This window comes from Lipotes vexillifer, unplaced genomic scaffold (genome assembly GCF_000442215.2).
Source record: "Lipotes vexillifer unplaced genomic scaffold, Lipotes_vexillifer_v1.1 scaffold1501, whole genome shotgun sequence".
Classification (NCBI taxonomy): domain Eukaryota; kingdom Metazoa; phylum Chordata; class Mammalia; order Artiodactyla; family Lipotidae; genus Lipotes; species Lipotes vexillifer.
The window spans coordinates 418,228-431,502 of record NW_006794836.1 but is presented as its reverse complement, the minus strand read 5'-3'; the positions used below and the strand labels follow the sequence as shown (position 1 = coordinate 431,502).

The 13,275-nt window shown below is 44.4% G+C and overlaps 1 pseudogene; it reads right to left on the bottom strand.

Annotated features, from left to right (window-relative positions):
* Positions 1-8,707: 8,707 nt before the first annotated feature.
* Positions 8,708-13,275, bottom strand: part of LOC103088335 (elongation factor 2-like) — a 114,428-nt pseudogene continuing 109,860 nt past the window's right edge.

Here is a 13,275-nt window from a genome sequence, read left to right as displayed (position 1 = left end):
AGGTTATGCATGTGTGGGAACTAGGGATATATAAGAAATCTCTGTACCTTCCTCTCAATTTTGCTGTAAACCTAAAACTGCTCTAAAGAAATAAAGTCTTAAAAAAAGAATATAGATTGTTGATAATTAGTATTGTATCAGGTTAAATTTCCTTTTTTTTTTTTTTTTTTAACTTTTGGCTGCATTGGGTCTTCGTTGCTGCGTGCGGCCTTTCTCTAGTTGCCACGACTGGGGGCTACTCTTTCTTGCAGTGTGGGCTTCTCATTGCGGTGGCTTCTCTTGCTGCGGAGCATGGGCTCTAGGGGTGCGGGCTTCAGTAGTTGTGGCACATGGGCTTAGTTGCTCCATGGCATATGGGATCTTCCCGGACCAGGGATCGAACCCATGTCCCCTGCACTGGCAGGCGGATTCTTAACCACTGTGCCACCATGGAAGTCCCCAATTTCCTGGTTTTGATAATCACAGTGTGGTTATAAGAGGACACCCTTGTGCTTGTGAAATACACACTGAATTATTGACTAAAGGGGTACGGTGTCTCCAAAATTCTCTCAGAAGATTTAGGAAAGGAAAATTACAGATAGAGATATAAGTAGAAATAGAGATATAAATAGAAATGTGTGTATACAGAGAGATATGCATGTATAACAAATAGAGAAAAAAAGGAAAATGTAAGCAGTTGGTGAATTTATATAAAAGGTATATACAAGAATTCCTTGTACAATTATTGCAAAAATAAAGTTATCTTATAAAAAATGGCTGCCATTTATTTGAGCATTTACTATGTGTGAAGCCATGCTCTAGATGTTATATACACATTAGCTCAGGTAATTCCCACAATTGATTTAGGAGATAGGATGGCCCCATTTTACAGAGGTGGAAACTGAGGCCCAGAGAAGTTAAGTGATTGTTAAGTGACAGAGAGGCCTGGTCTCATCCTGGGTTGTCCAATGCCGAATGCCAAACCTGGGGTTTTGGCCACTATGCTCTCCTCTCCATGAGAGGCGTATTTTTATACTTATGCATTCCAGTTACCACCCAGACCTTTCTAAAGCAAGATCCTCTGGCAACTCTAAGCTGGCTCTAATACACTCTTCCTCCTTCAATGCAAAAGCCTCCACACAGCCATGTGCACATATGAGGACTGGAGTTACTTCTGGGGCCAGAGAACAGCCAATCCCTAAGCAGATCTCTGGCCTCCTAAGCCATTACCCCATCAGCAGAGCCCCCTGACCAGGCATCTCCTTTGATATTCTTATCCTCTTCCTTCTTGGTGCTCTCCTGGGCCCCACACTTCTCCCTGATGCTCACGGGAACCCCCACTGATTTCCCTCTTTGTCATATATATTTTTTTAATTTTATCATTTGGCTGTGTCAGGTCTTATTTGTGGCATGCAGGATCTTCATCGTGGCACACAGGCTTCTCTACAGGCTCTCTAGTTTTGGTGCACGGGCTCAGTAGTTGTGGCACGTGGGCTTAGTTGCCCCTCGGCATGTGGGATCTTAGTTCCCTGACCAGGGATCGAACCCACATCCCCTCCGTTGCAAGGCGGATTCTTAACCACTGGACCACCAGGGAAGTCCCCACTCCTGCTCATTTTTTTAAGTGAAAGTTGGCTCCAACCTCAGGATGCTGCTGCCTGCTACGTCCCCCTCCAACAAAGATGTGTATTGTTCTGTTTCTTCTGTGATTCATGTTCTTGTGATAGGATTGGCTTTTCCAATTGTCCAAGTGTTGAATTGTGTCCCCCTAAAAGATATGTTGAAGTCCCAACCCCCAGTACCTCAGAATGCCACCTCATTTGGAAATCGGGTTATTGCATTAGTTTAGATTAGATAATGTCATACTGGAGTAGGATGGGCCCTGAATCCAATCGGTCTGATGTCCTTATAAGATGTGAAGACACAAGAGTAGAGAACACCATGGATGATGGAGGCATCTATCAGCCAAGAAATGCCAAGGATTACCAGTGGCAACCAGAAGCTAGAAGAGCAGTATGAAAAACATTCATTTCAGAGCCTCCAGAAGGAACCAACCCCACTGATACCCGGATTTTGGACTTCTGGGCTCTAGAACTGTGTGAGAATAAATTTCTGTTGTTTTAAACTACCCAGTTCATGGTACTCTGTTATGGCAGCTCTAGAAAAACTAATACACGAAGGCTGCTTCAAACTCCTTCTCCTACATCAAGTGGTAAAAATCTCAGCTCTTTTAAGGGTCCTGCCACTAGGTTGTACCTCTTCTACTCCTGATCACTGAAAACTACCAGCCTCCTGGCCACTCATTTTTCTTTTTTTAAATAAATTTATTTTAGGCTGTATTGGGTCTTCGTTGCAGCACGCGGGCTTTCTCTAGTTGCGGCGAGCGGCGGCTACTCTTCGTTGTGGTGCACAGGCTTCTCATTGCGGTGGCTTCTCTTGTTGTGGAGCATAGGCTCTAGGTGTGCGGGCTTCAGCAGTTGTGGCACGTGGGCTCAGTAGTTGTGGCTCGTAGGCCCTAGAGCGCAGGCTCAGTAGTTGTGGTGCACGGGCTTAGTTGCTCTGCAGCATGTGGGATCTTCCCGGACCAGGGCTCGAACCTGTGTCCCCTGCATTGGCAGGCAGATTCTTAACCACTGTGCCACCAGGGAAGTCCCTCTTGGCCACTCTTAACAGGTTCATTGACCCTTTGGCTCCTTTCTTCTCCACCCCCTCCCGTTACCTGCTGATATTCCATGTGTTCAAATGACTCTGTAGATGAGCTATCTGACACCTGAGCCTCAGTTTCTTAGCCCCAACTCCAGTAAACCCCACTTTACTGGAGCTACCTCCATCTTTGGCTTGGACCCATTCCATATTAGAAATCCTAGGTAACCACTCTCTGACAAAACCCCAAGTCCTCCACAGTATCATGCACCTCCTTTCTTTTATTTATTTATTTATTTTTTGCGGTACGCGGACCTCTCACTGTTGTGGCCTCTCCCATTGCGGAGCACAGGCTCCGGACACGCAGGCTCAGCGGCCATGGCTCACGGGCCCAGCTGCTCCGCAGCATGTGGGATCTTCCCGGACTGGGGCATGAACCCGTGTCTCCTGCATTGGCAGGCGGACTCTCAACCACTGCGCCACCAGGGAAGCCCAACCTCCTTTCTTAAAACTCTTCTTCTCTAGCTTCCTAGTGTCCTCTGTACCCTAAATCTCAGCCTATTATTCCAGTCATCCCCCTTCTAGCCTCACTTGTTTCCTTCCTTGACTTGGCCCACATGGTTGATGACCTAAGCTACAATTCCACTCAATCTCTTAATTCTTCTGCAGCCTGGCTTTTATGCCACAGCCACCAGGCAAAACTCAATCTTGAAATTTGCAATGTGGCTTTCCTTCTGTATCCAGATTGTTAAATGATAGGTTGGAGAAAATTCCATCTCCAGGTGGGTTGGCTCCACTACAAAGCCAGGGTTAGCATAGCGACTCAACTCTTTTTCTTGTCCCCTGTCATCTTCTTTTCCTTTCCCCTCAGCAACTACTGTGACCCTCACTCTCCTCAGGTCCCTCATTCTCAGCAGAGAAGCTGTCTCCTTCATATACTACAATAGTGAGGTCTTTGGTGATGAACTATTCAACATTCTAGGTCCCCCTCTATAAACACAGCCACATCCATATGCACCTTTACCTCCTCCTGCCAATCTAAAAGGACAGAGTGCTTTCCTCCAAACCAAAGCCATTCCGTCTGCTTGTTCTTGTGATCCCAGCCTTCTCATTTCCCTCTGGGACCCTAATTCTTCTTTCTTATCATTTCAACCCACTGTTAAAGTTTCTCTGATCCTGAAATCAATCAGTTCTTTGATTCATCCCACTCTAACCACTGTGCTATCTTCCCCTTAACAGTTTCTTACCTCTCATTCACTCCTCAACTCACAAAAATCTGGCTTCTAATTCTATTGTACAATGAACTGCTTGTCAAGATCACCAATGACCTCCATCCTTGTAATCAATGGGTCTTTTTAGCCCTATGTTACTTGTCTTCTGTGCTAAATTTAACACTGTTGGAACATTCTCTCTTGAAATTTTCTCCTTCCTTGTCTTCCATGACAATAATTCTATTTTTTCACCTATATTTCTGCCTTTTTCCTCCTTTTCAATTCTCCTTTCCCAGTCTGTACATTTGGTGTTACCTGGGGTTCCATCCTTGGTCTACTACTCTTCCATGGGTCATGATTTTACCCCCATACATTATTTCCTTAGAGAGAACTTCCACGACCCCAGCTGCAAATCAGGTCCTTCTCTTAACTATCTTGTAGTAGCTTCACCTTTCCATTATTGCACTAAGCAAAAGCACAATTTTCAATGATATGTTTATGTGACTTTTTTTTTTTTTTTGTGGTATGCGGGCCTCTCACTGTTGTGGCCTCTCAGCCTGAGCCATGGAGCACGGGTCCAGCCGCTCTGTGGCATGTGGGATCTTCCCGGACCAGGGCACGAACCCGTGTCCCCTGCATCAGCAGGCGGACTCTCAACCACTGCGCCACCAGGGAAGCCCTATGTGACATTTTTGATTAATGTCTGTCTCCCCCACTAAATGGTTAACTCTTTGAGGACAAGAACCAATAATTATTTTGTGCATCTGTTGTATACCCAGAGTTAAGTGCAGTGCCTGGCCCATAAAGTATGTGACTCCTAGATCTAACCAGGCAAGTATATTCTATGATTTCCAAGTTCACAGCTCCAGCCCTGACTTCTCTCCTGAGTCTCAGATTTACATGGCCAACTGCTTACAAGACACCTCTATTTGTATACCTCATAGTCATTCTAGACTTTTCTAAAACTAATCTTCCTCCTCCTGATGCACTTGTCTTCTATTATTTATCTTCAACCACCCAGACATCCAAACCAAAACCCTAGGAGTTATCTTACATTCTCATTCACCCCCACATCTAATCAATTACTTAATCTTACCCATTTTAGTCTAAATCTCTCTTAAAGTCGTCCTTCCTCTCCATCTCTGTATCACTGCCCATATGCCGGCCCCACCATCTCTCATTGAGACTATTCCTCTGTCACCTGCCTGGACTCTCTGCCTTTGCACATATGTGTGTGTGAGACTGGAGTGATCTAACTGAAATGCAAATCTCACCATATCACTCTCCTTTGGAAAGCCTTTTCATGGCTCCTCATTGCCTGCAGGGAAAAAAAACAAACCCTCCAGATACCTCCAAATTCCACAAAACCATGTAAGGTCTTCTGCTATCTGGGCACAACTAGTTTTCCCAGTTGCATCGACTGTCTCTCATTATCTGGCACTTCCTACACTGATAATACCAAATGTTCACAGGCTCATCCATACATCCCCACGCCTTTATTTCCGCAGGTCTAGCAATCAAATGATGCTCTTCTCTCCATAAAAGTACATCGCACCAAAAGTCATCATCACCAGCATTATCCTCCTCATTTATGTGTCTGCCACCCTCCCTATCTCCACCCAATTAGACTGAGTACCTTGACAGTTTAGCCGTGTGTAGTTCATTTTCATTGCCCCATAGCTTACTAGCACCTTCCTGACACATAATAGTTGCTCAGTAAATCTTTGACAGCCTGACCTGAATATACTTGGAACATAAATGTGCTGGGAGCTGGTAGTATGACAGTTTGGTTTTGAAACTGTTTTCTGAGGTTCTGAACTACTGACCAAAGAAACTTCTTCCTTGTCCAAAGGAAAACAAAGACTTGCATGGTATCAGATATTTCCTAATGCTGCCAGTCTGGTACATATTAGCCTGTTATAAATGGCCAAGTTAGACAATAAACAATAACTAGTCCACTGGGTCATAATGTCATCTTGAAATGCTTTTTTACCCCCCTGATCACCCCTGCTCGCCTCACAATTAAAACAAATCAAGTTCTATTCTACATTCTTTCCTTTCCAAATCTAAAAGGATAAATATGCGCCCATACTAACCAGCAAAATAATGGTAAAGAAAGAAAAATTTACTTTTAAAATTTGACCCTATAAATACTGTAACATTAAACAATTTTTACACACACCATTATTTTATTTCTGTCAAATCCCGCAAAGTGGGATTGCTGGATTAAAGGAAACTCTTTCACTTCAAAAAACAAATTAAGCTCCACTGTTTAGGGAGTAAAACAAGCAGTGATTCAGGAAGAACAGTGACCTAAAGAAGCAGTTCTGGATTTTTTCCAGTTATTTCACTCTGGCAAGTGACATCTCTGTGTAGTCTTGTGTTTCCACTTGTTACTATAAGCACCAGTAGTCCTGACTCAGAGAATGGGGCTGCTTTGAGGTGCTCCCACCAATGACAGCAGAAATAAATGATTAATTCATCTAGAAACAAAAGGGTATAAACTGTGTGTCCTTCCTGCCTTAGCTTCAATACTTTGAAAAGAATGTTGCGTCTGGGGGGGGTGGGCAGTGATCTAGGTCGTAAAAGAAAACATTAAAATCCTGGATTGGATAAAAAAAGAAAAAGCTGCAACTGTGTCCCCTGTTAGAATCTAAGGTTCAGGGCTGCACTGAGAGGTAACTGGCTTCAATCCCCTTTCCCAGGAGGAACCACAAACCCCAGCTAAACCAGGCGGAGGCAGGTTCTACCTAGAGATCCTAAGGCGACGCACCTTTTGTAAGAATAATGATAGCCTCCAGGTATTGCATGTGTGTTTCCTGGTGCTAAGTGCTTTACTGACTCTCTTTTGACAATGCAAGCCTCTTTCTGGTTTTTCTGTCCTCAATGGAGATAGAGAAATGTGATTATTTTTCAAATTTCAAATAAACATTTACATATCAGCTGGAAAAAAAGTGAACACCCCATCCTACCCTACTCAACACACACACACACACACACACACACACACACACACACACACACACACACACACACACACACACACACACCCCTCCTAGACTTTTATCAGTAAGAAACCTGACAATGAGGAAGAAACTATTTGAGTACAGTTCCATTGTCTCAGGTGACCCAAGTAGAGTGATTTTTCAGTTAATGTAGAGAGCCTTAATGAAAACCGGGCCTGGAGAGAGGTCTAGTGTTGCTAATTCAAAAGGAGCAGGGTTAAAGCTATAATAACAAGAGAACATGCTCCCTATATAGACTAGACAAGGTAATCTTTGGAAGTAACTACTTCTTTCACAGAGGAAGTTTGTTTGCCTTTAAGGAATGTCAGAAGGCAGTCTGGAGGCAGGCCCTTTGGAGGTGAAGCACCATCAGTGTAAGTCCTTTCACCAGAGAATGTACCCTATAGAACAATTTTACAGAAGGGGGATCAGAGAAAGCCTCCACTGGCATCCAGCTGAAACCAGAGCTTGCAGAATATTCCAGACTCAACAACTGGTGGGCACCAGGACTCTACATCCTGGCAGGAATCACAGGGAGTGACAGAAAGGGAAGGGGAGATAGGGCAGAGTGGGGTCCAAATAAAAGAGGGGAAGACTCAAAGATAAGGAAACAGAGGAAGATTAGGAAGGTAAGACGCTTTCGTGGAGATTCTTTCTAGAAGCCCCCAAACATGGATGACTTATTCCCCTTCTGAGAAATAAATAGAATGTTAGCTTTTTTTTTTTTTTTTAAAGCTACAATTTCTGTGTCTGCCCTTAACCCTCTGCTTCTTTGGGTCATACATGACTCTTTCAGGAAAAAAAGTGATTTAAATCTTCTCCCAGTGGAATCTAGGGAAGGTGAGAAAGTATCAGGAGAGGTAGGCATGCTACATCTGATGACACCTGTTCTGTCCCATGATGGACTGCTGGGTGGGGAAGAGCCACAACCAGCTGAGGGTCCTACAGCCTGAGGGAGAGTAAGATGATTCCCTGTGTCCTCTGGCTGCCGCCCCACCTTCTCAAGAGGGTCACAGGCTACTAGCAGTTTCAGACTTTACCTAATATACACAAACACTGTCTGGGGTTTGTACCTCCACAAAACTTACTTATGCTGTTTACTTACGCATATTAAGTGTTGCACTCAATGCATAGTATGAGTTATTGCATACTTCATCCTCATCTGCTGCTTTTTTCCTGCAAATTTTATTCTCCCCAATTTGGAATGCCGCACAGTTCTTCAAACCCACCATGATCTCTTAGGCATCTATACATGCATATGATCTCCTCTTCCTGAAATGTCTCTTTTTCTCTTTGCTGGAAAATGTACTTATCCAGGTTTTTGCTCATTGAAGCACATAGTATGTATTCAGGAAATGTTTATGGAATGAAGGAATGAATGACTCCTTTATCCCCAAAGAGTTAATCACTCCCTTCTCTGTGCTGTCTTAGAACCTTCTGTATATGTTAGTAGTTTCACTTACCATGCCATGTTGCCTATTTCTTATTTCTCAACCATAGACAGATTTTTTTTTCACCATCATATCGAATTTTATTCCAATGACACTAATACAGCTGAAGATGCTCATGGTGACATGGCATAAGATTTCCTGCCTTCTAGTTTCTGTCCAAAGAGAATGTCTACCCACTTGTTCCTTCCCCCCTTTCTGGGAGAAAATCCACAATAGGCCACTTACCCAAATAAACCTCTTCATGTGTCTATTTTAAATTTTGGGGCGGGGACATTTGAGTTCCCCTCCGAAGAAATGAACCAAAAAAAAGTGTTGGGTGTCCCCTCCCCTCCCCCACCTCCACCGGCCAAATAAGTACCTGCTGCGAAGGCTTTCCTGTTGCTCCGAAACCTTTAAATAGATATGAAAAAACCCGTCATCAATCGTCCATGATGAGCAATGGCACCAAGTGGGCCCCAGAAGGCTGGCAGGCGGAGCATCTCGGGTCTGGACAGTCTCGCGAGGCGTTGTGAGGAGAACGAGAGGCTAGAGGCTGTGTGGGTCGCCGGCTGGACGCGGGCGCTGCGCAAGGAGGCGTGCCCGGCAGAGGTGCAGTGCAATATGCCGCTTCCAATCTGTCGTGGAATTTGTCTGGGGCTGGGATGCCTTCCTTCAGGCCTGTGTGCTTCCTCGTGTCCCCCACAGCCTGGCTGGGGCGGCTGGTGTGGTCGAACGGGTCTGCGAGCAGGGTCTGGAGGTGCCAGGAACGGGAAGGCCTGGCCGCTCGTGTGAGCCCTCAAGTCGGTCGTGAAGCCAAAGGGCCTTCACGACAAGCAGCGGGGTGCCAGCCACCTGGGACTCCTCTAAGACGTGGCCCCGCTTGCTGTGCAGGACCCCCTTGATGCTACCAAGCCCTGTTGCGGACATCGGATCTCCACAGGTGGAGGGGCTCCACGGGCCGGGGCAGGAGGTCAGCACGGCGTAGAGGCAGCGCAGGGCGTGAGGAAGCTCTGAATGGATCCACGTGTAGCTTCAAGTAGTGAATGTCGAAGCGCCCGCTGTAGGCCAGCCGCCACGCTGTCCCCATCTCGTTGAGGTACTGCGCGCCCTTGGTGATGTCGGGGAGGTGATGGGGCGGGTGCTTGAGGGCCCAAAGCACCGCAGGCTTCGGACCTCCGCTACGTCTCACTCATACTTCTTAGCCAGTTTGAGGCCTGTTACTTGAGCTCCTGGCAGGCGGACACCTCTGGTCGGTGTCCTTGGCCAAGGAGTCTAGGAAGGGCCGTGCTTTCGTGTACAGCCGATTGTGCTCACAGGGGGCCTCGGGCAGGCACTGTAAGTTAGACTCCTCGCTGATGGTCTCGCTATACTGCACGACCGGCTAGGATTTCTTGGTGGGAATGCAGGTGTGGGTCTTCTCCCTGTCCTTCAGGCAGACCCACAGGTGCCACTCACCACCCTGCTGATAATGTGCTCCCCCCGATTCCTCAGTGGTGCGTTGTACCACGTGGACCGACTTGGCCAGCCTCTTCAGCCCCTCCTCCACCGGCTTGGGCAGGTCAGCCAGTTGTTGGCCTCCGTGGTGACCCTAACAGTCAGGCTCGTGCTGAACTTCATCACCCGCATGTTGTGAGCATGCTCAAAGATGGTGATGGTTCCTGTCTTCACCAGGAACTGGCCCATGCCCAACAGGCCAACAGTGTTCCCCCAAGGCACGTCCTGGTTGGACTTTACATAATGCTAGACAGATTCTTGGTTGCCGACACTTGATGGCACTTCTGATGTCTCAGCTGGTACCCAGCCTTGTTCAAAAAATACACAGCCTGGATCATAGTCAGCAGAAGTTTTCCCAGTGGTGAGGACACGCTCAGTGGTCTAAGGAAGAAAAGTTAAAGAAATCCTGGGCTTGAAAAAGACCTGAGTAGAACATGGGGATTGAATGACACTTGCAAAGGGCTGTCACATCACAGGGAGGAGGGATAATGTCTTTGTGGCCTTGTGGTCTAGACCTAGACTGGTGGTTGGTGGCTAAAAGGAAATAATTTTCAGTTCAGAATAAAAATGAATTTTCTAATTGTTAGAGTAGTCCAAAGGTGAAATATTTAGAAAGAGAGTTTACTGTCTTTAAACGTAGATAAAGTGATCCTTGTAGACAGTGTTGAGGGGGTGACTCACATATCAGATGAGGATTGAATTTAAGGACTTTCTGGCTTTTCCCAATATGGCATCCTTTGGTTCACTGAACTTGAGTTGTTTTAGTAAAAACACTAGTCATTTACTCATTGTAGCACAGCGAGGGAATCCTGCTTTATTTTGTGTAATGGAAAGAGCATGGTTTGTAGAAATAGACCTGGGTTTGAATCCCTCATCTGTCATTTTTCTGGTACACCTTTTGAGAGAACTCAAGTAAGTTTCCAAGCCTCAATTTCATCGTTTTAAAAGTGAGGGTGAAAAAAAAAATAAATAAATAAATAAATAAAAATAAAAGTGAGGGTGCTACAATATTTACCATCTAAGATTGTTGTGAATGTGAAGCACGTGACAGAGTATCTGACAGTATGCTGTAGGAATATTTGTCATTAATATTAATGTATTGTTGTGATTACTCTTATTAGACATCTTGAAATTTAGATTGATTAATTCTATTTCTAAGACTATCTCAAAAAATATGGCCACACACAAAGATTTAGTCAGAAAAATGTTATTACAGCCCAATAATACATATTTATATAAGTAATTTATTATTATAATGGAATAACACTGTAATACTGTTTGGTGACCAAATTTTTTTCTGAGTGTGGTGATTATGGGGAGAGTTTATTTTTAGTATCTCTCTCTTTTTTCCCCCCTTAATTTTCTACTGTGTATATATGTTTTTATAATAAAGAGATTAATCATAATAAAGCATTAAGGAAGGAGTCAGTTCCTCATGCCTAGGGGTCTTTGGTCCCTGAGTGGGGAACCAGGAAAGATACCAGCATCAGATGGGAATAGAGGTGGATAATCTTAAGGTTTCTCTGTATCCTGAAGTATTTTGTGCAGTCAATGAGTGGTACAGATGCTAAGTGCTATAGGAGATTAAAAGCTTGTGGGGCTCCCTGGACAGGCTTGGACTTTTGGAAATCCCTGAAGTTTGTATTTGCAGAGGGAAGCTGAGGAGGAACAATGTGGGAAATGCAAGAGGTTGCAGAAACAGTCCTGCTATCAAACTGCAACAGATGGTACTCTAGCTGCTATTAGTTCACCGGGACAATAAACTGTCCCTGATGTGTGTCAGGAGATTTTCCTTTATTTAGAAATTTGAAACACACTTTAAAATCTCTCATTCTCTGGTCATTTTACAAGCATTTTCTAAGAGGCTGAGCCATCTGCCCTTGGTTTCTGGCCCTCTGCAGGGCAACATCAGTGAGATTGGAGCAGCTGAATTTTGACAGGTGACTTGAAATTGTGACAGTGACAGTTATAACCCAGCACTGTGCAACAACATCTCAACTGAGGCTCATGTTCCCAATTTGGATATCAAGGAATAGAAAGTCTTTTATCTGATATGCTTTAGATACCAAGGTTGTGTCAGGGAGTGTGGGCAGGACACAGAAGTCTGTAGATATTAACCAGCTGATGTTAGAAATTTCTCAAAAAGAAAGGCAGTTCATTACCTAGCTTTTGGATGTACAGGAAGCTGGTAGATGGAGAGTTAGGTCCTGAAGTAAAGCAATGAGTGGCATCTTGCTGTCCAGGGAAGAAAGAAGAGAGTGGCTGTTTTCTTGTTTTGTTTTGTGCGTTTTTTTTTAAGACCAGGAAAACAAGAAAGAACAAAAGAGAGGGAGAGTGGGGAATGAATTTCAGTGCCATTGGCCATGGGTAATAGTCCTTATTAAAGAACAAAAAGCTTAGGTTGACAACTTAGAAAATTAACTTTTACCTTCATGTGGAGTCTCTAGAAAGTTCCTTTCCAGTGAGGGTGAGGCCTGACTAAATGAAGAGTATTGCCTAAAAAGCTGCTCCTGTCTTTTATTTTTGGCAGCGTTGCTGTTATTTCAAAAGAGGCCCCCGTAACTGAAACCCAAAGTTCATCAAGGTCCAGCAACCTGGGTTCATTGCAAGTGTGGGTCCCACAAAGTAGGTGGGAGGAAAACTTGTAAACACCATTGACACAGTCTCTGAACAAAGTGCTGGGAAGTTAACCCCCAAAGGCTACAGCTTCTTCAGTACTAAGTGGGGCACAGATGGGACTAGCCTGATGCCCTATAAGTGAAATGACTGATGGGCAGCCAAGGACGCCAAAATTCCTCCAGAAGATCATTGTAAAATGTAAGTAGAGTCTGGCTGTTCACTGGGAAAATGGGGGTAGTTCAGTGGGTATTTAGGGGAGTAAGTCTTGAAGGAAAGGAATCTAGGGGTATTTAGGGATTCAGGGTCTCTCTAGGACCACCCAGCTAACACAGGATAAGGAGGGGGCCCATTTCTACAACTGGAGAGCCATTTACCATTCAGTACTTACCTCTTCATTGAAATTTAAGCCTCTGAATACAACAATTTTGTGGTCAGTCAGTATGAAGAAAGGACACATTATCCAGGATATTTACTTTTGGAGGGGTAGATGCTCAAATGGAGAAGGTCAAGGCATGGTGTTACCTAAGAAGGGTTATAAGGGGCCTTTGAAGGCCCCTTTTGGATCCATAAATCTAGAACTCAGTTCCTTTCAACCATCTTAATGGATTTTTAATGCAGTCAGAGAATTGGAATTCAGAAATGTTAAAGTATAGCCAGGTCTAAGCTTGTGTGGAAACTGCTTTTGGAAAACATACAGTACTCAACCTGTTAGTAATTAAAATTAATTACTGAATAGCTTCTGTCATAGGTGAGGGTTCTATATCACCTTAAAAATAACGTAATAAATAGCTCATGGTAAACCTAGATTGGTTTGCTCATCCAGGAGTCAGGAATAATTTAAGTCAATAATGTGGGAATAGTAGACCTAAAAGGAAAATTAAATTTTCAAATAAC